Source organism: Puma concolor, chromosome C1 (assembly GCF_028749965.1).
Source record: "Puma concolor isolate L17-30 chromosome C1, mPumCon1.1.hap2, whole genome shotgun sequence".
NCBI classification, from domain to species: Eukaryota; Metazoa; Chordata; class Mammalia; order Carnivora; family Felidae; genus Puma; species Puma concolor.
This window is the reverse complement of record NC_141674.1, coordinates 58786791-58813625: the sequence shown is the minus strand read 5'-3', so window position 1 is coordinate 58813625 and position 26835 is coordinate 58786791. Positions and strand designations below refer to the sequence as shown.

The 26835-nt window shown below is 36.7% G+C and overlaps 1 long non-coding RNA gene across 7 annotated transcripts in view; it reads right to left on the bottom strand.

Annotated features, from left to right (window-relative positions):
• LOC112868308 (uncharacterized) overlaps positions 1–26835 on the bottom strand; it is a 362521-nt gene that overhangs the window by 233149 nt on the left and 102537 nt on the right. The window contains exon 3 of one of the 7 annotated variants that reach the window (XR_015254796.1): positions 16086–16240. The exons of the other annotated variants lie outside the window; for them this stretch is intronic. This is a non-coding gene — a long non-coding RNA (uncharacterized LOC112868308). The remainder of the gene's footprint in view (positions 1–16085; positions 16241–26835) is intronic. 7 annotated transcript variants of the gene reach the window in all.

Here is a 26835-nt window from a genome sequence, read left to right as displayed (position 1 = left end):
GCACAGAGCCTGACGGGGGGCTCAACTCACATACACCATGAAATCATGACCTGAGCTGAAGTCAGTCGCTTAACCCACTGAGCCACCCAAGCACCCCTAGATGATGGTTTTCTAAGATTCGATCCCAAACGATGACATCACACTTTCTAGTTCATTCACACATACTTCCTCCTTAGAAAAAATAATTACCAAGGTATTTTATGTATGTGTAGGCAAATATTCTTCAAGGTCTAAAAACAACAACAGCAAAAGGTCCAAGATGTCATAGAATTCATTCAGGAGAAACCTTTTGATACGCAAGCCATTGGACACAACAAACAATAAATGCCTCATCCTTTAGGATTCCTTTGAATAATCACCTCCACTGCACAAATGCCATGTAAAAAGTAGAACTTAGGTATTCTCTCGTTCCCAAAACTTCAATTTGTCCTGACTTATTCCTCTGACATTGCTTTACTCTTGATATCCCATAGCTTCTAACTTTCCTATTTTCATACATACTTCACTTTTTTAGAATTGACCCTCAACACTGTCTTCCCCCAACTTTGCTGTCCCATTGAACTTGATTTTAATTTTGATTCTTCCTCTAGCAATGTCCTCCATGTCATATTGAATAAATCTTAGTACTTAGTACAATAAATTTTACTTTTAACATTTCATTTATTTGAAAATCAATTTTATTGCAGCCAAAAATGTGGAATTAACTGTAAATAGTAAACTATTTCATATATATATAGACACACATTTTAAGTTATAAGTTACTTTGGCAGATAGTGTTAAACAAGATGAATTAAATTACTAACTACTTTCAGTAAGTTTCCCACTTCAGTAGGGCCCCTGCAGTCCCTCTCTTAAGACCATCCCTGTGAGTGGTAGTCTTATCCAGTTGATGCTGGCTTTGAAGCCAGCAAAACTTCTTACAAGAAGAAAAGGAGAAGGAGTGCCTGGGTGGCTCAAACATCTTTTGGTTTGGGCTCAGGTCATGATCTCATGGTTTGTGCGATGGAGCCCTGCATGGAGCTCTGTGCTGACAGCACGCAGCCTGTTTGGAATTCTGTCTTTCCCTTTCTCTCTGCCCTTCCCCAACTCATGCTCGTGCTCTCTCTCTCTCAAAATAAATAAACATTTTTTAAAAAGTTAAAAGAAAGAAAGGGAAAGAAATACAGATCAAACATAAACTGGTCAAATAAGTGCCTTCTTAGCTAAAATTTCTTTGGGGTTCCTAAGGAGCCAAAAACAAAACAAAACAAAACAAAACAAAACCAAGGGCTTCGTTAACAAATTCAGAGGTATCAGGGTAGCCTCCATCTGGTTTTGTTCATGAAATTCCAACTGTACTATCACCACTGGTATTTCTCTCTAACCCACATTTGTCAGGTACTGTTTCATGGTAGATGGAAATGCAGGGTTGATTGAGAAGTTTCCCAACTCCTTTCACTTCCCATAGGATCTGGGAAGCTCACAGCAGTAACTTTATTCTGAGCCTCAATATTCTGCTGAGAGACACAGTTCTTTTTACCTCAAGTAAAGGGAACTATATCAGGTAGCACTTGGTAGAAACCCTGTTCTCAAACATCATGCTCTATCACTTCTTGTTAACAGAAAAGATTTTACAATAGTGTAGGTGTAGATTCAAATTCCAGGCCTAGTTCTTACTACATGGTATGGGAAACATTTCTTCACCTGTAAAAATGACAATGATAACACTTTTGGATTTTTTTTATGAGATTAAAATAGGAAGAGTTAAGTGTGAACGCACCTATCAAATTGCCTGTCATTTAGCATATGCCAAATATACATAATATACTGTCTCTAAGTAACTAAAGGAGGGACCAAGTTCACTATCAATATGCTATTGGTGTCTTCTGTATTCAGCTTTTATTAAACCAGTGCATCATCTTTCTTTTTTTTTTTTCCAGTGCATCGTATTTCTATAGGACTGAAAACTCACTTCACTTTAGAGTCAAATAAACACTCTCAAGTGTGATAGAGTCTAAAATTAAAGCATATCATAGTTTCTACCCAAACATTCTAGAGGGGCCAACTTAAATGGAAATGCTTGTGCCTTTCTTCAGCAGATATCTCACCTCCCTACATTGTATTTATTATCTCTATAGCCAAGATGGAAAGTTTAGTAATCCCATCAAAAATTATTCCTGGATATGTTTCCTGCTCTTCCAAGTCATCTTGCGTGGGTTTAACTGATATGAGATCAAAAACTCAATACAAGATATCATTTTTCCAATGCTAAGTAATCCAAAGAAGGTTTTTTTCCTAAACACATGATAAATCTGACCATAATGCTGCCTCTCTGGAACCAATCTGACAGTAACCAAAAACAGACTCTCAGGGAACTAGATTGCACAAGGGGAAGAAACATGAGCAAACCTTCATACTTCTCTATCTCCTCTTTTGGAAAGCTGCCAATAAATGAGTCAGAGTCTTAATAATACAGCTCACATTTCCATCTGTAATGACTTGGACTGTATCTGAAAATCTCTGATTCAGTAGGACTTGTTAGGAAATAAAAAAAAAAAAAAGCCATTTGTGTAAGATGCCTTATTTTATTCTTCAAGTCATTAAATATAAATAGAACAATGACAGTAAATGTTTATGAAATCAGGTTTTCATGCGTGTTTGGGTTAAAGAAACATTTCACTTCAAAGGGGGAGTCATCCACCTTCCTTTATCATCTTTAATATTTCATACCTAAATTCCACAGTCCATACTGCAATCATTTGTTACTTCTGCTGAGAATATTCATTTGGCCTTGGTATTTTTTCTTGCCACCATGCCTCCTGCACAGAACATTACAAAGAATGGCATATTCCCGTTGTGCATAACTCACCTCTATTTTCTTTATCCTGCTATTGATCCTGTCGAACCCTGGTCCCTGCTTCTGGAAGGAGTAGAGTAGATCTTACTTGCAAATTACTGAGTAGATTTGTTCTAACTTGTCTAAGGGCTACCTGAAGGACTTTTACAAAATACTTATTTCCTTTTGGCTAACTCAGAACTGAGGCCTCAAAAGCAGGAGGCATTGCTTTAAAATGCTTTATGGTGTGGGGAATAAGCTTAGGAATTCCCTGAGCCTGCACTGATGGGTTAACAAGGCATAAAGAATTAGATAGGCATAGGATGTACACACCCAAGTTTGGGTAAACAAGATTAGGTAAATAAGAATAGGTAAAGTGGGCCAAGGTCCCAGTATAAGACAAAGATATAGGAATAGGGAATCTCAGTATGAAAACTTCCAAGATGAGTAAACAAGACTAGGTATTCAGGGTGGAAACGCCCCCTAACTTAGTGCAATAGCAGAAAGCTACTTTCTCAGGAAGGAAGGACCAAATTAGGTAAGCAACCGCAGCAGGCTGAAGTTGCCCAGAGTGGAGCTAATTAGCAAAAGAAAGGTACCTTGCTGACTCTGAGGTAGCATGCTCTGTCTTTCTTGTCCCCCAGTCCAGTTTAGGTAAACAGAGGTGGCATCTCATGTCTGCTGTAAACAATCTTCTGCCAGGAGCCAGGATTTTGTTTTGTATTAACTCAAACCCCTAACACCACATGTTTTCAAAACCCCCTTTCCCTCATGCCCATAAGTTAATATTCACAGTTTCATTGTCTCTTTGTGCACATCCATCACCAAGTTTGTAAGCTTTCTGATCCTAATAAAAATGGAGCAAGGACCCTTAATCAAGGCTCTTGTCTTCTCCTGTACATTAGCCTCTCTTGCACTTTTAATCTTGTGTCCTGCTTTCTTGCTGGACAAGAAAGAACTCCAGACCCAGAGTCTATGACATCATGGCAAACTAGCAATGTACAGACCCATACTACAAAAGATTACAGTACAGATACATAAAAGAAGCCTGTGGTACAGGAAGAAAAGCTGGGGAAAATTATTTGAGAAATTAGGATATTGAAAAGAACTATTTATATGGAAGGTTTAGAAAGCCACACATTTTCCCAGGGCAAGATACATGCTTAGAAAATACCCCAGGCTTTCACTTCAAACTGACCACCAGGCTTATTGAAAGCCTGGCTAAGTATTGCACCCCAGCACAGAGCCAATCTGCAGAAATGGGAAAAGTTGTTTTCTTTTTTGGTTTTGGTTTCTAGCTTCTAGCATTCAAGGAAATCTCTTTTAAAATATTAGAGCAATAACTAAAGCTACTGAAGACTTCAGTTACCAACAGGATAAGGAAGATAGTCTTTGCAAAAATAGTTTTTAAAAAGAAAGCAAATCTTGGGAATGGGAATAATTTGACTTCAAGGTGACTACACTGTAATATTCAAATGTTCAGTTTTCAACAATAACAATAACAAAACAAAAACAACAGAACACAAGACATAAAAGAAACAAGAAAGCATGAGCCACTCAAAGGTACAAAACTGAAAGAAATCATCCCTTGGGAAGCCCAGACATCAAAATTACTAAGAAAAGACTGAGAATAATTGACTTAAATATGTTCAAAGATCTAAAAGAAAACATGGACAAAGTACTAAAGAAAATCATGAAAGTGATGTCTTATCAAGATGAGAATATTGTAAAGGGAAATATAAAAGGCAACCAAAGAAAAAATCTGTAGCTGAAAAGTACAATAACTGAAATGACAAGTTTAAGAGAGTTTCAAGAGCAGATTTGAGTAAGCAGAAGAAAGAATCAGACAACTTACATATAGATAATTGAAAGGTCTTAGTTGCAGAAAGAAAAAATAATAAAAGTGAGCAGGGGCACCTGGGTGGCTCAGTCGGTGAAGAATCCTACTCTGGATTTTGGCTCAGGTCATGATCTCAAGCCCTGCATTGGACTCTGCACTGGCAGCATGGAGACTGCTTGAGATTCTTTCTCTATCTCCCTCTCTCTCTGCCCTCCACCCCATAAAATAAATAAATAAACATTAATTTTTTAAAAAACTGAACAGAACCTAAGGGACCTATATATTGGAAGAAATAATAACTGTTGTAATAAATGTAGAGTTGTGTATAAAGACTCACATAAAATAGAAAAAAATGACTGAAAACTTCACAAATTTTAAGGAGACATGAATTAACAAAGAAGTAAACTGGATCTTTAGATCAGAGTTTTCAAAATATTTTAGAGAAGGTATGCCACTCTACTTGGCATTGATAACATTCTTGTTCATCTTGTTATTCATGTTTTTTTATACATATATTGCTTACTTAACCTGATTATAAATCCCGAAAGAGGGGGCGCCTGGGTGGCGCAGTCGGTTAAGCGTCCGACTTCAGCCAGGTCACGATCTCGCGGTCCGTGAGTTCGAGCCCCGCGTCGGGCTCTGGGCGGATGGCTCAGAGCCTGGAGCCTGTTTCCGATTCTGTGTCTCCCTCTCTCTCTGCCCCTCCCCCGTTCATGCTCTGTCTCTCTCTGTCCCAAAAATAAATAAAAACGTTGAAAAAAAAAATTAAATCCCGAAAGAGTAATAATTGCTTTGTCTCAGAAAGTGACTGTACATTATTATAGAATCCATGACATGGAATGAGCCACCATCACTGGGCTGGGGGATATATTCAGGCTCAGGACCTAAGAATAACAGAGGATTCAAGAGTAAGATAGTAGAAAACACAGTGATTTACATGGAGGGGTTCAGAGGTTGGGGGTATTCAGAAATTGGGAGAGAACATCCAAGTACATGGTCAGAGTAAAGTGAAAGAAAAATGTGAAGCAAAAATTTAGTGTCTCCCAAATTTAGGAAAACAGTTGTTACCAAGAAAATCTAGTAGCGGGGTGAGCCATGAGGTATGGTTTAGTCTTAAGTGGTAAATATTGTTGTTCATACCTTAAGGAAATAAGAACTAACAGGGAAAAATGGGTAAGATATTGATTATATGGTTCCTAGGGAAGCTACCAAGACCTAAATACATCACTGGAGCTTCAGGTCAAAATTTCATTAACAGAATTAGAGTAGAAGAAACTTAATTAGCAGCAAGAGTACTTCAAAGTTGAGCCCCAACAATGAGAAAGAACGAAATATGGCCCTTTGTAGCCACATGGACGGAACTGGAGAGTGTTATGCTAAGTGAAATAAGTCATAGAGAGAAAGACAGATACCATATGTTTTCACTGTTATGTGGATCCTGAGAAGCTTAACAGAAACCCATGGGAGAGGGGAAGGAAAAAAAAAAAAAAAAGAGGTTAGATTGGGAGAGAGCTAAAGTATAAGAGACTCTTAAAAACTGGGAACAAACTGAGGGCTGATGGGGGGGTGGGAGGGAGGGTAGGGTAGGTGATGGGTATTGAAGAGGGCATCTTTTGGGATGAGCACTGGGTGTTGTATGGAAACCAATTTGACAATAAATTTCATATATTAAAAAAAATAAAAAATAAAAAAAATTTAAAAAGATGAGCCCCAAAATAATGAAATCAAGCTCCTTAAAACTTTCCAGTCTAATTTTCAAGATTAGCTAGAGATTAATATGGGAATAAGCCTATGCATTTAGTGTTCTTATGCCTGGACAAGAGGTATGTAGCATTAAAAAGCCAGTTGGATCCTGATAGGAATTTTTGCTCCTTGAACTCCTCCTGAGTACCCAACACAGATCCCTAAGTTAAGTGGCTGTCCAATAAATGTAAATGGGATAATAAAAGTGATCTGTACTTCACTGGCATATCCTCACTTTGAGAATTTCTAATTAGAAAGCTCTGCAACTTCTTGTGAGAAAATAGAAGAGCCAGTTTTGTATTAACAAGAGCACTTAACCTTACTCCAAAATAACATTAAAAAGAAGGAATTTAGTTTTTATATGGTGTTCGGGTTTAAAAGCCCATTCAAGATATATCCTTCTGATTGTCACAAACAGATGACTTTTTATGGGGAAAAAAAAGCTCCAAGTAAATGCAAAATAAGTAATAATGTCTATGTAGCACAATGTCTTTACAAAAGTTATGGGACTTTAAAACTGGGATTTTAGTCTTGTTAAATACATGAATGAGTTTAAATAATATAACTCAAGGAAACAGTAATTATATTACAGGCACTGCAAAAACATGTGAGACATAAACTTTCCCATCACGGTAATTAAAATCTTAATAAGGAAATAAGACATGACAAACATGTATCCCAGAGATGAAATGTAAACTGCATATCCTAGACAATTTTATCTATTTCTGGCCATGTCAATAGGACTATTTGAGCTCTTCCCAAAGTTTGTTTATTCATATAATAAAGAAACTGGATAAGAAGTGAAAATGATCTATCACTTTAAGATTGTCAGCCACAGGACTTTCTGTATAAATATTGTGGATTAAATGCATCTATTTCCTTTGGCTCCCTCCCAAAAATCCCACTAAAATAATAGTAACATGATTCAGTTTAAAGGTATAAACACATAAATTAGGGAAAATGGAAGATAAGCCTACAGTAGCAAAATTTGTGTGAGCTGAAAATAAACTTGAAAAAAAATACTGAATCCTAAGATAACAGTGAGAAATGCTACAAAGTAACATGATATACAATTTGAAATGTCCTCTAAATCTCAGGAATGGTTGGCACAACAAAGTAGAGAGGAAATGGCTAAAATGAAAGGATTTTTGAAAAATTTCTTGGAAAGTTAGATGCAATTTCTTTCTCCACTCTGATCATATATATGACTGTATCTCCCTTACTCTCACAGAAGCCTGGAGAGATTTTTATTTTGCTCTGTTTCTCTTAAGAAATTTCAAAAAAGAGTGTCTTTAAATTATAGCATGTTACTGTAACAAAAACAGAGAAAATAAGCAAATGAATGTAAACTAGATGCTGAATTTCCCTTGCCTCTTACCCCTACTTAGTTGCAAAATGTTGGAAACAAGACATTTACCTTCCAAGTATGAAATGGAAATGACTTGGAGGAACTTCTCTGCACTCCATCACCAGGCAAACAAGCAGCAAAAACAATCAATAGCAGCCTACCATTGTGGAAGGGATAAGAGCCTGGAGAGACACCAGAGTAAAGGACAAGAACTGAGAAAAAGGCCTAAACAACAAACATCATGATAAGAACAAGGCAATAATAAAGAAATGTAGAGCTGGTGGTGCACTAAAGTTCACCATAGCAATGAGCCCCAAACCTAATTAAAATCCTTACTATATGGACACAATATCCCACATCAACGGCCTAGCAGAAGGAAGGGTGTATCCATTGTCAGTCATGAATACTAGTTAACCCAGCCTCTGCTCCTCTACACGCTATGTCCAATAATCAATTAGACCTTGTAAGACATGCAACATTAGAGAAAAAACAACGCATTGTCAAGGATAAATCTATCAATAAAACAAGATTCAGAGATAACCTAGATAATGTATTTATTAGAGAGGGAATTTAAAGTGATTAGGATTAATATGTTATCTAATGAAAGGAGTAGACAGCATGCATGAATTAGTGGGGAATTTCAGGATGAACAGATGGGGAAGGTAAAGGGTAAGAAAAAACCAAATAGCAATGCTAAGAAATAAAAATCACAGTTGCAAAGATAAAGAATGCCTTCAACTGGCTTATCAGCACACTTGACACAACCAAGGATAGTTACTAGATATCACCCAAACTAAAACACACAAAGAAAGAGCTAGAAAGGGAAAGCAAAACAGAGCATGCAAGAGTTTTAAGACTCCAACATACATGTAATAGTAATTCCAGAAGAAGACAGAGAAAAAGAGTTGAAGAAATATTTAAAGACATAATGGCTGAAAATTCTCCAAAAAGATTAAAGGTATCAAACCACAAGCCTTGGAAGCTCAGAAACACACAGAAAGGATGTAAAAACTAATAATTAAATTAAATTAACACATCTAGACACATGGTACTGAAAATGCTAAGCACAAAAGATAAAAAGAAAATCTTGAAATCATCCAGAGAAAAGGCACATTATATAGAGAAAAAAAAGATAAAAAACACACCAGACATCTTGTCAGAAACTTCCCATGTCAGAAAAAGATAGAGTGACATTTTAAAAAAATATATAAGTGACATTTCAAAAAAATATTTATTTCTTTATTTTGAGGGGTGTCTGGGTGGCTCAGTTAGTTAAGCATCCGACTTCTGCTCAGGTCATGATCTCATGGTTCTTGAATTTGAGCCCCGTGTCGGTCTTTGTGCTGACAGCTCAGAGTCTGGAGCCTGCTTGGGATTCTGTGTCTCCATCTCTTTCTGCCCCTCCTCCACTCGTGCTCTGTCTCTTTCTCTTTCAAAAATAAACATCAAACAAAAAATAAATAAACAAATAAGTAAATACATAAAATGTTTATTTATTTATTTTCAGAGAGAGAGTGAGCAGGGATGAAGGGGGCAGAGATAGGGAAAAAGAGAATCCAAGCAGGCTCCACACTGTTAGTGCAGAGCCCAATGTGAGGCTCAAACTCACGAATTGTCAGATCATGATCTGAGCCGAAACTGACAGACGCTTAAGTGACATTTTTTTTTTTTAATTTTTTTTTTTTTTCAACGTTTATTTATTTTTTTTTGGGACAGAGAGAGACAGAGCATGAAGGGGGGAGGGGCAGAGAGAGAGGGAGTCACAGAATCGGAAGCAGGCTCCAGGCTCCGAGCCATCAGCCCAGAGCCCGACGCGGGGCTCGAACTCACGGACCGCGAGATCGTGACCTGGCTGAAGTCGGACGCTTAACCGACTGCGCCACCCAGGCGCCCCTTAAGTGACATTTTTATTTTTTTTTTTTTTTTTTTTTTAAATTTTTTTTTTCAACGTTTATTTATTTTTGGGACAGAGAGAGACAGAGCATGAACGGGGGAGGGGCAGAGAGAGAGGGAGACACAGAATCGGAAACAGGCTCCAGGCTCCGAGCCATCAGCCCAGAGCCCGACGCGGGGCTCGAACTCCCGGACCGCGAGATCGTGACCTGGCTGAAATCGGACGCTTAACCGACTGCGCCACCCAGGCGCCCCTTAAGTGACATTTTTAAAAGGCTGAAAGAAACTGTCAATCTTCTATATCATGAAAATATCATTCAAAAATAATAAGGAAACAAAGACTCTCCAACAAAGAGCAACTTAGAAAATTCATTAGAAGCATACTGAAAGACAAGAAATGTTAAAGAAAATTCTTCAGGAAAAAATACTGACAACACAGAAGTTCAGATCTACACAAAGAAATGAAGATCCCTGGAAATGGTTAAAATAAAGATAAATATAAAAGCCATTATTTTTCTATCTCTTTTAATTCCTCTAAAATATCATTGACTCTCCAAAGTAAAAGCAAGCAACGTATTTTGAGTTTAAAACACACGTGAAATCAAAATATATGAGACAACAATAGCACAAAAGGTGAACAGGAGATATTGATAAAGTAGACTGCGATTAACTTAAGATGTATATTGTAAACCCAAAGGTAATTATTCAAATAAATTGACATGAGATGTAGAAAAAATAAGTCAATAGTAGAGATAAAATATAATCTTAAAAAATACTTAATTCATACATAAACCAAAACACAAGAAAAAGAGCAAAAATATACGAAAACAACAGCAATATGGTAAATATTAATGAGACCATAACAATACTTATAGTATATAAGTAATAGGATACATATGACATAAACACAAAAATTCAAATCAGATATTGTCTGATTGTATTAAAAAACAAAACACACTATGTATAAGGAACCCATTATTAAATATAAATACTTAGAAATATTACAAGTAAAGGCATATTAAAACATATAGTATGCACACACTAACCAAGAGAAAGCAACAGTAACTATATTAATATCATACAATGCACAATTCTGAGCAAAGACTGTTACGAGGGATGAAGAGAAGTCTTACATAATGATAAGGGGCTCAATTCACCAAAAAAGACATAATAATCCTATAGTTATGCACCTAACAGTAAAGCTTCAAAATACATGAAGGAAAGAATGAAAGGAGACATGAACAAATCTACATTTATCATTGGAGACTTCAGTACTCTTCTCTAAATAACTGACAAAACAGGACAATGGAAAATCAGAAAGGATATGGAACCTCTGAATATCACTAAAAATCCACTTGACCTAATCGCCATTTATAGAACATACAACCAAAAAGCAACAGAATACACATTCTTCTCAAATACACATAGAACATTCACCATGTTAGCCCATATTTGGGTAGATAAACCAAACCTCAAAGAATTTAGAAGAATTTAAATCATACAAAATATGTGTCCTGATCATAATAGAATTAAACCAGAAATCAATGACAGAAAGATATCTGGAAAATTAGAAATTAAGCAACATTCATCTATATAAGCCACATGTCAAGGGAGAAGTCACAAAGACTAAAGACTATTTAGAGATGTATAATAGAAACATCAATGACAGCTGCAAGATGTGACAAAGCAGTGCTTGGGGTATGTTTATAGCATTAGATTCTAGAAAAGATGAAGAGAAATAATTACATCGAACCAGACCAACCAAAAAATATATATAAAACACAAATCTTAGTTGCATTTGGTGTCATTGCATTTTTGTTTAATTTTCCTTGAATGATTTTCTGCTCCCTGCCATCAAATATCCTTAACCAGAATAAGGATAGACACATAATATAAACAACCCTGGAAAAATACAATCCCACGGGAATATTAGGATTCATGTTTAGTTGAAACGATTTAGGGAGAATACATATTCAGTTAACTTAATTTGTTTCATTTAAAACAAATTAGTCTCCACGGGGAAAATGTGCCTATACGAATATACTTCTTTTTGTTTAATGCTTATTTTATTTTTGAGGGGTTGGGGGAGGGACAGAAAGAGAGAGACACAGACTCTGAAGCAGGCTCCAGGCTCCGAGGTGTCAGCACAGAGCCCGATGCAGGTCCGGAACTCACAAACCAGGAGATCATGACCTGAGCTGAAGTGGGATGCTTAACCAACTAAGCCACCCAGGCGCCCCAATGAATATACTTCTTAATGAACTGGTATTACATTTTAAATTAATACTGCTTAAAGTAATGTTACTAGAGAATAATTGAAATAGAAGAGGCCATTTTTTTATTTCATAAATTCTGCAGATGAAATAATTTTACACAAAACTACATATTTCTATAATTTTTAAGTTATTTGACTGTTCTAAGGGGAGAAATAGCTAGTAAAGAGAAAACAAGTGGTGTTTGGAAATGATAGGGGAAGCTACAATAATCCTAATATGCTAATCAGTCACCAAGATGTGACAGTCTTTGTACCATATCTTAGCAAGGAATATGAACAAGACCAAAAAACAGTTTCTTCAATCTAGAGATACCGATCTAATTAAAAAGACAGGAATGCTTCATGTAGATTAAACCAGAGAACAGAGACAACATTAGTAGGGGATTTTTGAGAAAACAAAAAAACAGGGGGAAAAAAGTTGTATGAAGAGATAATACTAGAAAAGTAGGTTATGATCATTAAATGTTAATTTAAAGTTTTGAACAATATTCTGTAACGATAGATTGTTTAGACTGAAAATTCTAGCCACTTTCCTGTGGGTCTCTATGATGGTTAACTTTATGTGTCAGTTTGACTGCACAACAGGAGACCCAGATCAAACATAATTTCCGGGTATGTCTGTAAGGGTGTTTCTGGACGACATTAGCATTTGAATTGCCGGACTCAATAAAGAAGACTGCCCTTCACAAAGTCTCTAGGCATCATACAACCCTTTGAGGGCCTAAATACCACACAAGGTGGAGGAAGAAGGGATACATCCCTTTTCCCGCTAGCCTGCTTGAGCTGAGATCTCATTCTTCTACCCTTGGACTGGAATTTACACCATCAGCTCCCTTGGTTTTCAGGCCTTGGAGTTGGACTAAAATTCAGCAACTGTCTTTCCTGTATCTCTAAGTGGCAGATGGCAAATTGTGACACTTCTTGCCTCCATGATCCTGTAAGCCAATTTCTCACAATAAATTGCATTCTCTCTCTCTCTCTCTCTCTCTCTCTCTCTCTCTCTCTCGATATCTATATCTAGATACAGATATCTATAGATAGATAGATATCTAGATATCTATATCTAGATATAGATATCTATAGATAGATAGATATCTAGATCTAGATATCACCAAATCTGTATCTATGTCTATATCTTTGTCTATGTCTCAGTCCTGTTTTCTAGAGAACTCTGACTAATACAGCCTTTTTTATCCACTTGCCTCTTAGTGGCTGCTTTTTTGGATATACTTGAACAATAGCCTCACAAGGAAAGACACTATCCCAATCCAGTGTTTTTCCTAAGACTCACTTCTATATTAAATAAGATTTTTGAGAAAGACCTAGCACCTCACTATTCTCTCCTTCAAGGCTGTCACTTAAATTTTCTTGCTTCAGCTTGGGGGTATACTAACATTAGCCTAACATTCCCATTTCTTTAAGACTCAAGGTTGTGAGATTTAGTCAATTTGAACTTCAGGCCATTGGCAGAGAGCACCTCTCATACCAAATTGTATATATAGTAGATGAAGTGCAAAAAAAAAAAAAAAAAAAAGTCTCATAAGTTGGTGACTTTCTTTGTTATAAGACTAACAAAATGATTGATTTGACCTGCACAGCTAGACCACTGGACGTTCTGTGGGTCCAACAACATGGTAGAGGTCTGTCCCAGTCTAGATATGGTTTAGTACCATGTACTGGTCAATTGTGACTTCTAGGACAGCCCCAATTACCTGGTAAGATTAGGCTTGGAGAATACTGGGATGCAGGGATCTACCTTCTTCCTGTTACCTTCCTGCTTCCCAAAGAGAGCTGCTTGCTAGTGTTCCATTTTCCTTACCTCCCTTCTTTACCACCCATTTTTCCAAGAAGATAAGTACTTTCTCCCACCCTGTTTGAGAACTTTTGTGAAAGACAGGAGCCAATTGCCAATAGCTTTATTTCTGAATTCGTGTTAGCGACATAAATTATAATATATATCATCAACAAGGTGGATTTAACCAATAATGCAAGTATGATCAATACTGAGCAAAAAAATTCTGAATATACTCATCATGTAAATAGATTAAAGTAAAATAAAACATGTGACACAAAATGCTAAAATGATGAAGAAAGACCTTCACCTTCAGTAAACTCCAACACTTACTCATGATAGAAACTCTTAGGGAGCAAGAGATGAAGTATCTTTTTTTTTTAAACTGGATAAAAATGTCTGCTAAAAATACAGAACAAGCATCATGTTTTATGGTAAAAGATTGGAAGTATACTCCTTAGTAACGGTAGCAAGATAAAAATGTTATTTGCACCACCACTACTAAACAATTCAAATTGGAAGCCCAGTCAGAATAATGAGCTAAAGAAAAGAAATATAAATTTAGGAAAGCAAAGAAAGCAATTATTCTTTGTAGATGATATTATCTATAAAGAGTGTTCAAGAGACTCTACAGAGAATCTACGAAAACTAACAAAGAGTTCAGAAAGCTATTGGATTCAATGTACATAAAATCTGTAAATAAATGGTGATATATCACATGTATAGGTGAGAAGAATCAATATGTTTTTAAAAAGCCAGGCCTTTCCAAAACTCCAACAATATTTTTAGCAAAATTACCAAGCTGATAATAAAACTCATATGATGAGAGGAAGACAAAGAATAGAGAAGTACATTATGAACAGCAACAACAAAGAATAGGGAAGAGGTGTGGGGAGGACTTGTAGCAGCAAAGATCAAGAAAGAGAATTCCTAAGGTAATTGGAGCACAGCAATTTTGGTGTAGGGATAGAAATATAGAATACAGGTCTCAGAACAGAGCCAAGCATTTATGAAAACCTGTGAGAGATATGGTATTATAAATCATAAGAAGAAAAGGTGCATGTATGTGGGGGGAAATTATATAAATGGAAAAAAACAGAGTTAAATGCTTATTTCATATCCCACATGAAAATAAAACATAGAGTCAATAACTATATACAGAAAGACAAACCTTTGAAACTATTATAAGGAAACCGAGGGGTGAAGTTCAAAGGAAGACTGTAGGGGAACAGGATAGTTTTTGACTTTCCAAACTCCCCTACAAAAGAGACAAACAGTATAGCAAAACAAAGCAGCCAAATCTAAACAAAACTAAAATAGCAAAACTAAACAAGTTCTCTCTAACAACCCCAACATTGAGGAACTGAGAGCAAATTGACTACAACGGTTGTACTAGAGACTGTGAGGGAGTAAGCAGAGAAGGTGAGAAATTTCTGACAGCTGAGAAAGCAGGACTCAGAAATTGAATTGCCCAAGAACCCCAGATTGAGGGATCCATTCTGGAAAGCTCATGGGTCCTTCTTAGAACAACACCAAAAGTGGGAACTGGTTTCACAGACTCCAAGCCATGGGTGAGTGCAAAGGGACAGCAAAAGGTCAGATGGTATGGGTCAGTTTGTACCCTATAAAATTTTTAAATAAAACAACTAAAGTTCCTTTGTAGGACAAAGACCAGCCTCCCGGAGAGTCTTCTGGGAGTAGAATGTAAACTGAGCAGGATAAAGACACTAGAACTAAATGAAAGAAAAGATCTAGGTAAAAGTATGGGAGGAGAACAAAGAAGGTGGGTCATAGAAGTGTAAATCATGTATTTGACCACTCTGCAATAATAAGATGTCGTTTTACAACTGTGAAGCTAGGAAAATGCTGGCCAACACTCCTCTTCTGAGAGTGTGTGGAAAAAAAAATGATTTCACTTAAACATGGACAAGAGAAAACACTGTGATCAAGAGAGATAAAAGAAAATAATGCACAGAATCAAATAGGAAAACATATTTTGAAGAACATAGAATTAAACATCATGTATTCACATAAGAATAGATAGGCAAAATTTAAAAATACAAAATAGATCCAATTTCATATGAAAATTTAGTATATGCCAAAAGCAGCATCTGAATCAGTGGGAAAGATAAACTTTTTAATAAATGGTATTAGAACACCTACAGGTCTATATGGGGGGAAAGATTTGGTGCCTTTTTCATACTTTGCAAAGGATAAATTGAAGTTAAAATAGATATTAAAATTTTTAAAAATAAAACCACACAAATACTAGAAGAAATTCTTAGAGAAGAATGCACACTTACAAAATGAAAACATCCAGTATATTATCTATATTATATGCAAGTTCATTATAAAAACTATATAAAATTTGTTTTGCACCTTGCAATTACAGAATGACTTCATGTTTGTTAACTGATGACACTTTTTGCATTCATCTTTTGAGGTAAGTAGAGACATGGTATCATCGCTTGCAAAATACAGGAGGTGAGATTCAAGGAACCTGTCCCTGGTCATATAGCCAGGAATTAATGGAGCTGAAAAAAAAAAAAGTTCATTGTGAATCCAGAAATACGTGTTTCCTTTATTTCATCATGCTGTTTTTCCTTTTCTTTATGTTCTATATGCCTCTTAAAAATATTATTTTCTTCCCTTTACTTTCCTTCCTGTTTCTTCCTATTTTACTTTTTTCTGGTTAGAGAGAAAGGTACTGTGAAAGATAGGTGGGGGTGCCTGGGTGGCTCAGTAATTTAAGTGTCTGTCTCTTGATTTTGGCTCAGGTCATGATCTCATGGCTCATGAGATTGAGCCCCGCATAGGGGCTAAGTGTGCTAAGTGTGGATCCAGCTTGGGATTCTTTCTCTCCCTCTCTCTCTGCCCCTCCCCTACTCATGCACGCACTCTCTAAATACATACGTACATATATACATACATACATACATAATTTTAAAAAAGAAAGATAGGTGGATGGGTACAAAGGAGGGTCAATGAATAGAGGCATAAATTACTAGATATAAAGACAGAAGAATAGAAAGATAAAGGGCTCGAAGATGAGTATGTAGTATGTAAGTGATATGTCATGGAAAAGAAACAATAAACTTATCTATTCTCAACCTGGACTATGACGTGTTAAGGAGAGCCATGTTCTACCACTAACATTATCTGGGAAAATAATGATTAGAGTAGGCTTTTGTGCATTCCCACATAATCCTCATGCTTCCATAGTATGTCCAGAGAAGTAAAGGATGTTTTCCAAACAAAATTATATCATGGCTGCTGGTTTGTAGGAAAACAGAAAATAACAATTACTATTACTATTATTATTACTATTATTATTATTATTATTTCATTTCTGCTATACTACTTTATGATCAAACCATGACCATTAGTGAAGTATGGCTGTGGCCCCCACTTGTCAAAATGCTAGGGATGATTTCCTAACTTGGGTATGAACTGTGGATGATTGTTTCTGGCAATGACACATTATTGATCACTTGTTGCCAAGAGTAATTTGCCATTTATTGAAGTTACCAGGAATAATTTGCTTTTAGTAACAAGTTTTGTGAGATATAATTCTTTGGTCTTGGCTCCTTCAGTTGAAACATGTTATCTATTGTTATTCTCAGGATCTTTTTGAGAGGCCCATAAACAATTTCAATAACCATTATGGCTGGTGGAATGATTGCACCCGCCAGCCTGATAATCAGGCACTGATTTTGTGTGGTCTGCTGAGGAAGAAAATGTGTTTCTTCCATTCATTCAGACTATCAAATGTTGTCTTTGCCAATTGCATTTTGAGTCATTAACAGACACTGATTGTTATTATAGAACAGTTACTTAGCTGTGCAATTGCCAGATTACTGTGTCTACAATATTGAGTACAGAACATGACTTCCAGCTAGAATTGTGGTATTTGGCTGTGCTGTAGAGATGAGGCAGTTACTTCATGAAGTGATTGCCTGAGTCTGTGGATAGCCTCAGGAACTCAGCAAACAAACCTATAACTCAATAAGCATTAAGTTTACACAATAGAAGTGCATCAGGTTCATAATCACTGGGCTCTACTTTTTATTCTCCTACTGTTCAGATGTATCTAAACAACAAAGTCAAGCTAAATATCCAGATAATTTATCTGTGACATGAGCGAAGAACCACTAGTTTTTCTTTGCCCCATAAAGAACATTTGGGCCTGAAAATAAATAGGGCAATTTTCTCAAAACTGCATTTCTTTTTTTTTGTTTATTTATTTATGTTGAGAGAAAGAATGTGCAAGTGGGGAAGGAGCGAAGAGAGAGAGGGAGAGAGAAAGAATCCCAACCAGGGCCGCACCACTAAGGCAAAGCCCAATGCAGGGCTCAAATTCATGAACACAAAGATCATGACATAAGCTGAAGTTGGATGTTTAATTGATTGAGGCACCCAGGTTCCCCCAAAACTGCATTTCTTAAATCTCTTAAACCCATAGTGACCAAGAGAACTTGAAAGTAAATAGAGAGGCAAATTTATGGTAGGAGTCCCTAGAATTTTTCTTTTTTTGTTAGATAATGCAAAAACAAGATTTCAATATGGGAAAAAATAGCCTTTATGTATCTCTGCATCAATCATTGAGTGTTAACTCTGTCCTCAGTACACATATATCATCATTTCTTATATTGATAAACATAAAGATTGGTTATTATCAATCAGTCAGTTAGTCAGTGAGTCTGTCAGCTGGTCAGGATGTTAACCCAGAAACAAGGATGGCTGGATAAAGCTTAAAAGAACCTTATATTTAGGGGCACCTGGGTGGCTCAGTCAGTTAAGTGTCCAACTTCAGCTCAGGTCATGATTTCATGGTTGGTGAGTCTGAACACTGCATTGGGCTCTGTGCTGACAGCCAAGAGCCTGGAACCTGCTTCGGATTCTGTGTCTCCCTCTCTCTCTGTACCACTCCTGCTTGTGCTCTGTCCCTCTTTGTCTTTTAAAAATGAATAAACATTAAAAAAACTTTAAAAGAAAAAAAAAGAGGGGCAGAGAGAGAGGGAGAGAGAATCCCAAGAAGGCTCCACACGATTAGCACAGAGCCTGATATGGGGATCAATAGAACCATGAGATCATGACCTGAACTGAAATGATGAGTTGGATGTTTAACAAAGTGAGTCACCCAGGCTCCCCAAAGATCTTCTAAATTGTATGTTTCCTGAGACCTCTATTTCCAGGAAAATGGATAGATAAATTTTTCCTTTTCCTCCCACCAAGTAGATGGACCACATATGAAAATGACCATAAGAAGACTCTAAAAAGTACAGAGAAGAGGAGAGAAGAGGAAGACTGGTTAAGAACCTTGAGGCCCATGGAATAACACCATGGTGAGTTTCCCTTTCTACCTCATATATCCCAAACCTGAAGTTGAAGAAGTCAGCAACCTGGAAAACCCAATGGACAGACACACAAAAAGCCCCAACTTTTTTTGGTCTACTCTTTTAGCAAAAAGACCAGAAAAGTCACAGTCAAGCAGGACAAAAAACTTTTAGACAACTGCTTTACTACAGCCAAATCACAGAATAGCCATGGATCCATCCACACCCATACCACCAAAGGCTGAGTGGGGAGCCTAGGCTTCCATCCATGATAGGCTATCACAAGATGTCTCACCACTCCTACAAGGGTACTGTCAAAGAATACCAAGTAAGGAGTCAGGAACTTCATTCCTGATCATCAATAACAAGCGTACTTCCTCTTCCTTTCCCCTCCACTATCAGTGAAGACCATGCGGTGAACCAGAACTCCCATTTCCAATCAGCGATAATGAGAAGCTCTCTCTTCTGGTATCATTAGAGGGTAACAGTAAACCTCTATGTGGTAGTAATGAGGTAGCACACCCCCTCCACAGCTTGAACAATGCCAGAGAAAGCCAGCTAAAACTGAATGCTTAAACAATAACCACAGTCTCATAGTACAACACAGATTCAGGTTTCAAAAAAAAATTACTTCTCACACCAAAACACAGAAAAATCTCAAACTGAATAATAAAAAAAAACATTAGATGCTGATACCAAGATGACAGAAAGTAGAATGATCTGACAAAAATTTTAAGCAGCCATGTTAACCATGCATTAATCAACAATTATGAACCAACTGAAAACAAGTGAAAAAAAAATAGAAAACCTCAGCAAAGACATAAAAGATATAAAGACAAATCAAATGGAAATTTTAGAACAAAAAAGTATAATTGTTTAAGTACAAAGTGTAGGGGTGCTTGGGTGGCTCAGTTGGTTAAGTGTCCAACTCTTGATTTTGGCTCAGGTCATGATTTCATGGTTCGTGAGTTCAAGTCCCACGTCAGGCTCTGTATTAACAGCACAGAGCCTGTATGGGATTCTCTCTCCCATTCTCTCTCTGCCCCTTCTTCTCCCCCACTCATGTGCATGTGTGCACACACACTCTCTCTCAAAAATAAATAAAATTAAAAAAAAGAAGAAATACAAAGTGTAGTGAATAGACTAGCCAACAGAGTGAATATGACAAAGGAAAGAATCCATGAACTAGAAAACAGAACAATAGCAACTATCTAAGCTGAAAAAAAGAAAAAGTAGGCTAAAGTTAAAAAAAATTGACAGAGCCTAGAGACCTGTGGGACAAAATATCTAACATTCACATTTTCAGGGTCCTGAACAGAGAGGAGACAGAGGACAGAGCTGAACAGTGCTTGAAGAAATGATGACCATAAACATGCCAAATTTGGAAAGGACCATAAACCTATACATTCAAGAAGCTGAATGTATCCCCAAACAGTGTAAATTTAAAGAAATTCAAGCCAAAAAATACCATAATTAAATTTCTGAACAATAAGCAAAGAAAAAAAAATCTTGTAAGCAACCAGAGGGGAAAAACACCTTCCCTATAGGAGAGAAATAATTAGAAAAATAAGAAATATCTCATTAGAAACCAGTGTAATGAATGAAAAGAAGTGTCAGCACATGATCCTATACCTACAGAAAATGTCCTTCAGGACAAATCAAGACAATGTCTGATGAAGGAAAACAAAAAATTTGTCACTAGCAGATACATCCTAAAAGAATGCCTAAAAGAACTTTTGTAAAAGAAAGGAAATGATAAAAGAACTTTGGGACATCAGGAAGAAAGAACACAGTAAGCAAACGTATGAGTAAATATAGGGTTTTCTTTTTCTCCTCTTGAGTTATCTAAATTATGTTTGACATCTAGAGCCAAAATTGTTAACACCCTCTGTTGTCGTTCTAAATATATAAAAAGAGGAAACATGTTAGACGATTAGAAATGGAGAGGTTAAAGAGATATAAAGGAAGATAAGATTTCTGTACTTCACCCAAACTGGTAAAATGATGACATCCATAGACTGTGGTAAGTTACGTATATACAGTGTAATACATAATGCAAGTATTAAAAAAGCTTTACAAGAAGATATGCTCAAAGACATATAGGCAAACCTATATGAATCTATAGAATTCTAAACAATGTTCAAGCAACCCATCACAGATTGGAAAGCAAAAACAGAGAAATAAAAAAAAAACCCAGTACAAACAAAATAAAAATTAAAATGGCAGACGTAAGCCCTGGCACAACAGTAATTACATTACAATACATGATCTGAATACATTAAAAGAGATTGACAGGGCAAATTAAAAAATACCCAACTATATGCTATCTACAAGAACCTCTCTTTAAAGTAACAATGTAAGTAAAACCTTGGTTTGCAAGCATAATGCATTCCATAAACATGCTTGTAATCCAAGGCACTTATATGTCAAAGAGAATTTCAAGAACCATTGGCTCAGTTGTGATCATGTGATGTTCGGCATCACGTGTTACTCATATTGCAAGCCATCGTCCATTTATCAAGTTAAAATTTGTTAGAGATGTTTGCTTGTCTTGCAGAACACTCACAGAACAAGTTACTTGCAATGCAAGCTTTTACTATAGTCAGGTTGAAAATAAAAGGATGGGAAAAAAACAAACACTAATCAAAGGGGGAGAAAAGGAGCTGGATAACATCAGATAAAGTAGACTTCGGAGCAAAGAAAATTACCAGAGACAAAGAAAGATGTAATATAATGATAAAAGGCTCAATCTATCAAGAAGACATAAGAATCCAAGATGTATTTTCTCTACATCAAACATCAAAGCTACAAAATACATGAAACAGAAGCTGAAAGAATTTAAAGGAGAAATAGATAAATCACACATATAGCTGTAGACTTCAATACCTCAGCAACGGTACAATAGCTAGACAGAAAATCAGCAAGGATATTCAACAACTCAACAACGCCATAAACCAATGGATTTGGTCAGCATTTATAGAAACCCTCCCCCAAAAACAGAAAATGAAGCATTCTTTTCAAATAACCACAGAACATACACCAACATAGACCATAACCTGGAGCATAGAACAAAGCTTAACAAATTTTTAAAAATTAAAATCATACAGCCGTGTGTTCTCTGGTAACAAGAGAATCAAATTAGAAATCAGCGACAAAAGATAATAGGAGAAGAACTATATATTGTAAACTAAATAACATACTTTTAGATAAAACATGGGTCAAATAGGAAGTCTCAAAGAAAATCAAATACATTTAACTGAAAGAACACAAAAACATAGCATTCAGGGTTTGTAAGATACAACTAAAGCAGTGCTGAGAGAGAAATTTATATCATTTAAATGCATATATTAGAAAAGAGAGTTTCAAATAAACAATCTAACCTCTACCTCAAGAACCTAAAAAACAAAGTTGAAACAAACTCCAGAAGAAGGAAATAACAAAGATAAGGGCAGAAATTAATGAAGTTGAAAACAGAAAAAAAGCAACAGAGAAAATCAATGAAACAAAGACCCGGTTTCTTGAAAAGATCATTTAAGTTGACAAACTTCTAGCAAGTGTGACAAAGAAAAAATGAAAAGATACAAATTGCCCCTACTGGGTAATCAACAGGGGATATCACTACAGGTCTTAGAGAATCAAAAGGATAATTTAAAATGGTACAAACAGCTCTGCACTCAAAATTTTGACAACCATGAATAAATGGGTCACTTCTTCAAAACACACAAACTACAACTTCCCAGTATGAGATAGATCATTAGAAAGGCCCTCAAACTATTAAGGAAATTGAGTTCATAGTTTAAAAACTTCCCCCCCAAATCTCCAGGCACAGATGGTTGCACTGGAATATTTTATTGAAAGTTTAAAGAATTAACACTATATAGTCTCTTCCAGAAGATACAACAGGTGAAAATATCTCCAAATTCATCTTAGGAAGCTAGTATTGCCCTGATACCAAACCAGACTAAGACACTACAAAAAAAGAAAACTATAGACCAAGATCCAAGTTCTGGTACAACGGTTGTTGTAATGTTGTTCTGCATTGTGCTACTACAAGATGCTACCAGTGGGAAACTGGTAATATGTAGAGATCTTCTTTATTATTTCTTATAACATGTGAACCTAAAGTATCTCAAAATAAAAAAAAATTCACATATAAAAAATTGCTTTTTTTGGGCCTCATATTCTGAAATATTTTTACTGAATAAAATTATAAGTAATCATTCTTTTTCCAATTTTAATTAAACAAACAAATTTCTCAGTTGGAACCAACAATCTTTTCCCATATCAATACTAAGATGAAGAAACTGAGATCCAGAAGAGTTGCATGTCTTGATCAAGTTTAATGACACCTTCACTACTGAATTATGACAGAAGTCCATGATGTCCAATTCACACCTTCTACCAAAATATCAGATTGAACTATATAAAATTACCAATATTGAGTCATTATTATCTATAAAAAGGTGCAACCCAGTGTATAATCTCTCATCATGGAAAAGACTTCAAATGTTGCTGTATTTTCAAATAAGCATTTATTTAGTATCCACTGCATATTTAATTAAGTATAAGATGTTTCACTCTAGGGGCCCCTAGGTGGCTCAGTCAGTTAAGCATCTGACTCAATTTCAGCTCAGTTCATGAACTCACCATTCATGAGTCAAGCCCTGCCTTGGACTCTGTACTCATAGCTCAGAGCCTGCTTGGGATTCTCTCTCTCCCTCAGTCTCTGCCCATACCCCACCCCAACTCATGCTCATTCTCTTTCTCTCAAAATAAATAAATAAACTTTAAAAAAATTAAGATATTTCACCCTAAGGAATATGTCATTTAACTTTCCTCTGATATTATTGTGGTAGAATCCACTCCCTAAGGAAAGAAAAAAAAAGAAAGAAAAGGAAAAAAACAAAAACAAACAAACAAGAAACTTCAAGGTAACCTGGCTATGCACCTACGTGACGACATCCCTCATGGCCTTGTAAACTGAGACTACTTAATCAGACTACATGTTTGTGTGTGTTACCATATATAGGAGACAAAAAAATAGAAAATGTATTTAAAAAAAAAAAAAACTATGCCACGGGATATTCAGGGCTCAATTCTGATATTCAGGGCTCAACCCAACTGAGTGGTGCCAGCAAGGAATAACGTTGCTTCCTGGAAAGAAAAGCCTCGGTGTCATGACTCTCTGTGTGAGAATCCTGCTACATTACTAGTATTGTTTCCAGGACCTGAAATCCCTCAGGAATGACCCAAAGTTTCATTTCCCCCATCCTACCCTGAAGTCCTCCATATCTCTTGTGTCCTACCATGTTGATAGATTTGATGTCACTGGATGGGATTCTCAAGGCACCAAAGAAGCTGAAGGACTACCACTTGACCTATGCTCATCCAGAGGCTTGGCCCCTGGTCTAATCCAAAGTCTTCTAAGAAGCTCTAGGTCTAAATAAGTGTAAGACTCCCCAGGGCTTCTGAGAAACTCCCAGACTGAAAATTATTCCTAGTGCTCCTTTTTGTTTCAGACTAGGATTAACTCTAAGTGGCCAGGGACGGGTGTTGGAGAGGATGAGGCCCCAGTATCAACCTGTCCTGGGAGTTATTCACAATGGGGGGGGCATTTAGGGCATTTAAAGAAAGAGTCCAGGGCCTTTCCATTAGGCAGTCTCAATGCCACCACAATGCATTGCTTCCTGGTGATCCTGAGAACACACTTCTACCTACCTACTTAGGTTCTTATTTGGCAGCTGCCTCTTCGTGGGCCATAATAAATACAGACCAGAACAAAGAACCTGGGTGCTCACCCCAGCTGTGTTTGTGAGCAACAGTGTGACCTTAAGCACCAACTTTATTTTTCTTAGACTTTCTTGCTTGGCCGATAAAGTAGTGAAAATACTGATATAATAATCTAATAAGATAATGCTATGTTTTCCAAACCAGAGTATGTTCATTATTCATGATATATGAGATGATTTTAGGTGGTCTGTGATCAATATATTTATCTTAAGTACTTTTGCCTTCCATTTAGGAGAAGACAAATGGTTTCCTATTTACAGTAAATTCCCTTTAAAAAAATAAATGTGTGTACATTTTTCAAAATTTAAAGTCATTTAAAGGAAAATATTAAGTACATAATATTATAGGAAACACATGGATGTGACTAAATAACTTGTGTTATTAGAAACACCAAGTTAACAAATGTTGCACGTGTCGATGTATGAGAGCTTCTCTGGTCATTCCAACACTGTGATCAAAAGCAGTGGTGCATGCCTGAATTATCCATATGTCCACTCATCTTGACAAAATTTACGAGTTAATTGCTTCACTTTCCGTTTCTCTTTGCCAACGTATACAGTCCCAGAGCCTGCACTCACCAGAAACTTCCCTAGACTTCAAGATACATCACGTCATATCACATCATTGGCTTCCTGTGACTTTCAGTGTCCAACATAAAGTTGTTACCTTTATCATCACCTGAACTATTATCGCCTCATGTCACCCCCTTTAACCACTCAAGACGCACGTCATCCTGGTTAGCACTCTGCTCACTGACCTTGTCTACCATGCTGCTGCTACTCTGCACATGCCCAATTCATTCTGCAAGGTGCATTTCAAAACAGACTTGTGTCTGCAAATCTAGCAAACCACATCACTTTCATACGATTTATTAATTTCATAAGGTCCCTCACCCTGGCAGTGAAGAAAATAAACTATATTTAATTACAGGGTTAACTGAAGACTACACTGCTCACAGCCATCTCCCACATTCTATTTCTGTCAAGTGAGTAATAAAGTTGAAGGTCATGGTAGAAAGACAGAGATAAAGATGAACATCATTTCTTTTTCTTATTTTCTTCCAGTTATATTGCCTCTCTCTGAATACCTTGCCAGACAGAGATGTGGCAACAGCTTCCTGGATGCCAGAGGGCAAACACTACATTCACCCTGGACGTGATCAAAAGAATATTTATTGACTGACTGATTGCTATTACTCAAAATATCCAACTTATAAACTGCCTTCACATAAATTGCTTTTATCTCCTTCGGTTTTCATGAAAACTCTGGGAAATAGCTAACGTCACCTTCCTTTAATAGAGAAGGGAAAAGAAGCTTAAACAAGGCAACGATGTAGCTAATTATGGCAGGACTTGGGTTTGGGTATGCTGCCTCCAGGTCCAGCAGGTTTATACTCCTTACATCTCTACTGAGAGGGTCTCTGACATAAGCCATGGCCATAAAAGAGATATTAGTTAGGTTCACTATTCTTTGAGCCTCTTGAAACGAGGCAGCGAAGTTGATGTAAAGGTGCTTACTTGTTGATCAGATGGCTGACATCATCTGGCTTCTCTTATCCTCATCCTGTGGCTTTATTCCCCCATCCACTGTTCTCAGTGCCCTGGGCCTCCTTGCTATTCCTCAAACAGGTTAAAGCCAACTGTGCTCCCCACTGGCTGTCACCCCATCTGGAATTCTCCTCATGACCCCCTTTCTAAGAAGGACCTTATTGAAATAGCATCACTCCCTTCTCTTCTTATCACTTTCTCACCCTTCCCTGCTGTATTTTTTCCCATAGCTTTTATCACCATCTGGCATAGCATAAATTTTATTGATTTATTTGTTTGTTTGTTAATATGCCCTTCCCCACTAACATAAACTCCATTATGGCAAGGATTTTTTATTGCATTTACTACGCTGTATTCCCACTCCCCAGTGACTGACACATAGCAGACATATAAATGCTGGCAGAGGGGGAAAAAAAGAGATCAAGAAGAGCAAGAAGGGGGAGAGTGAGGGGAGGA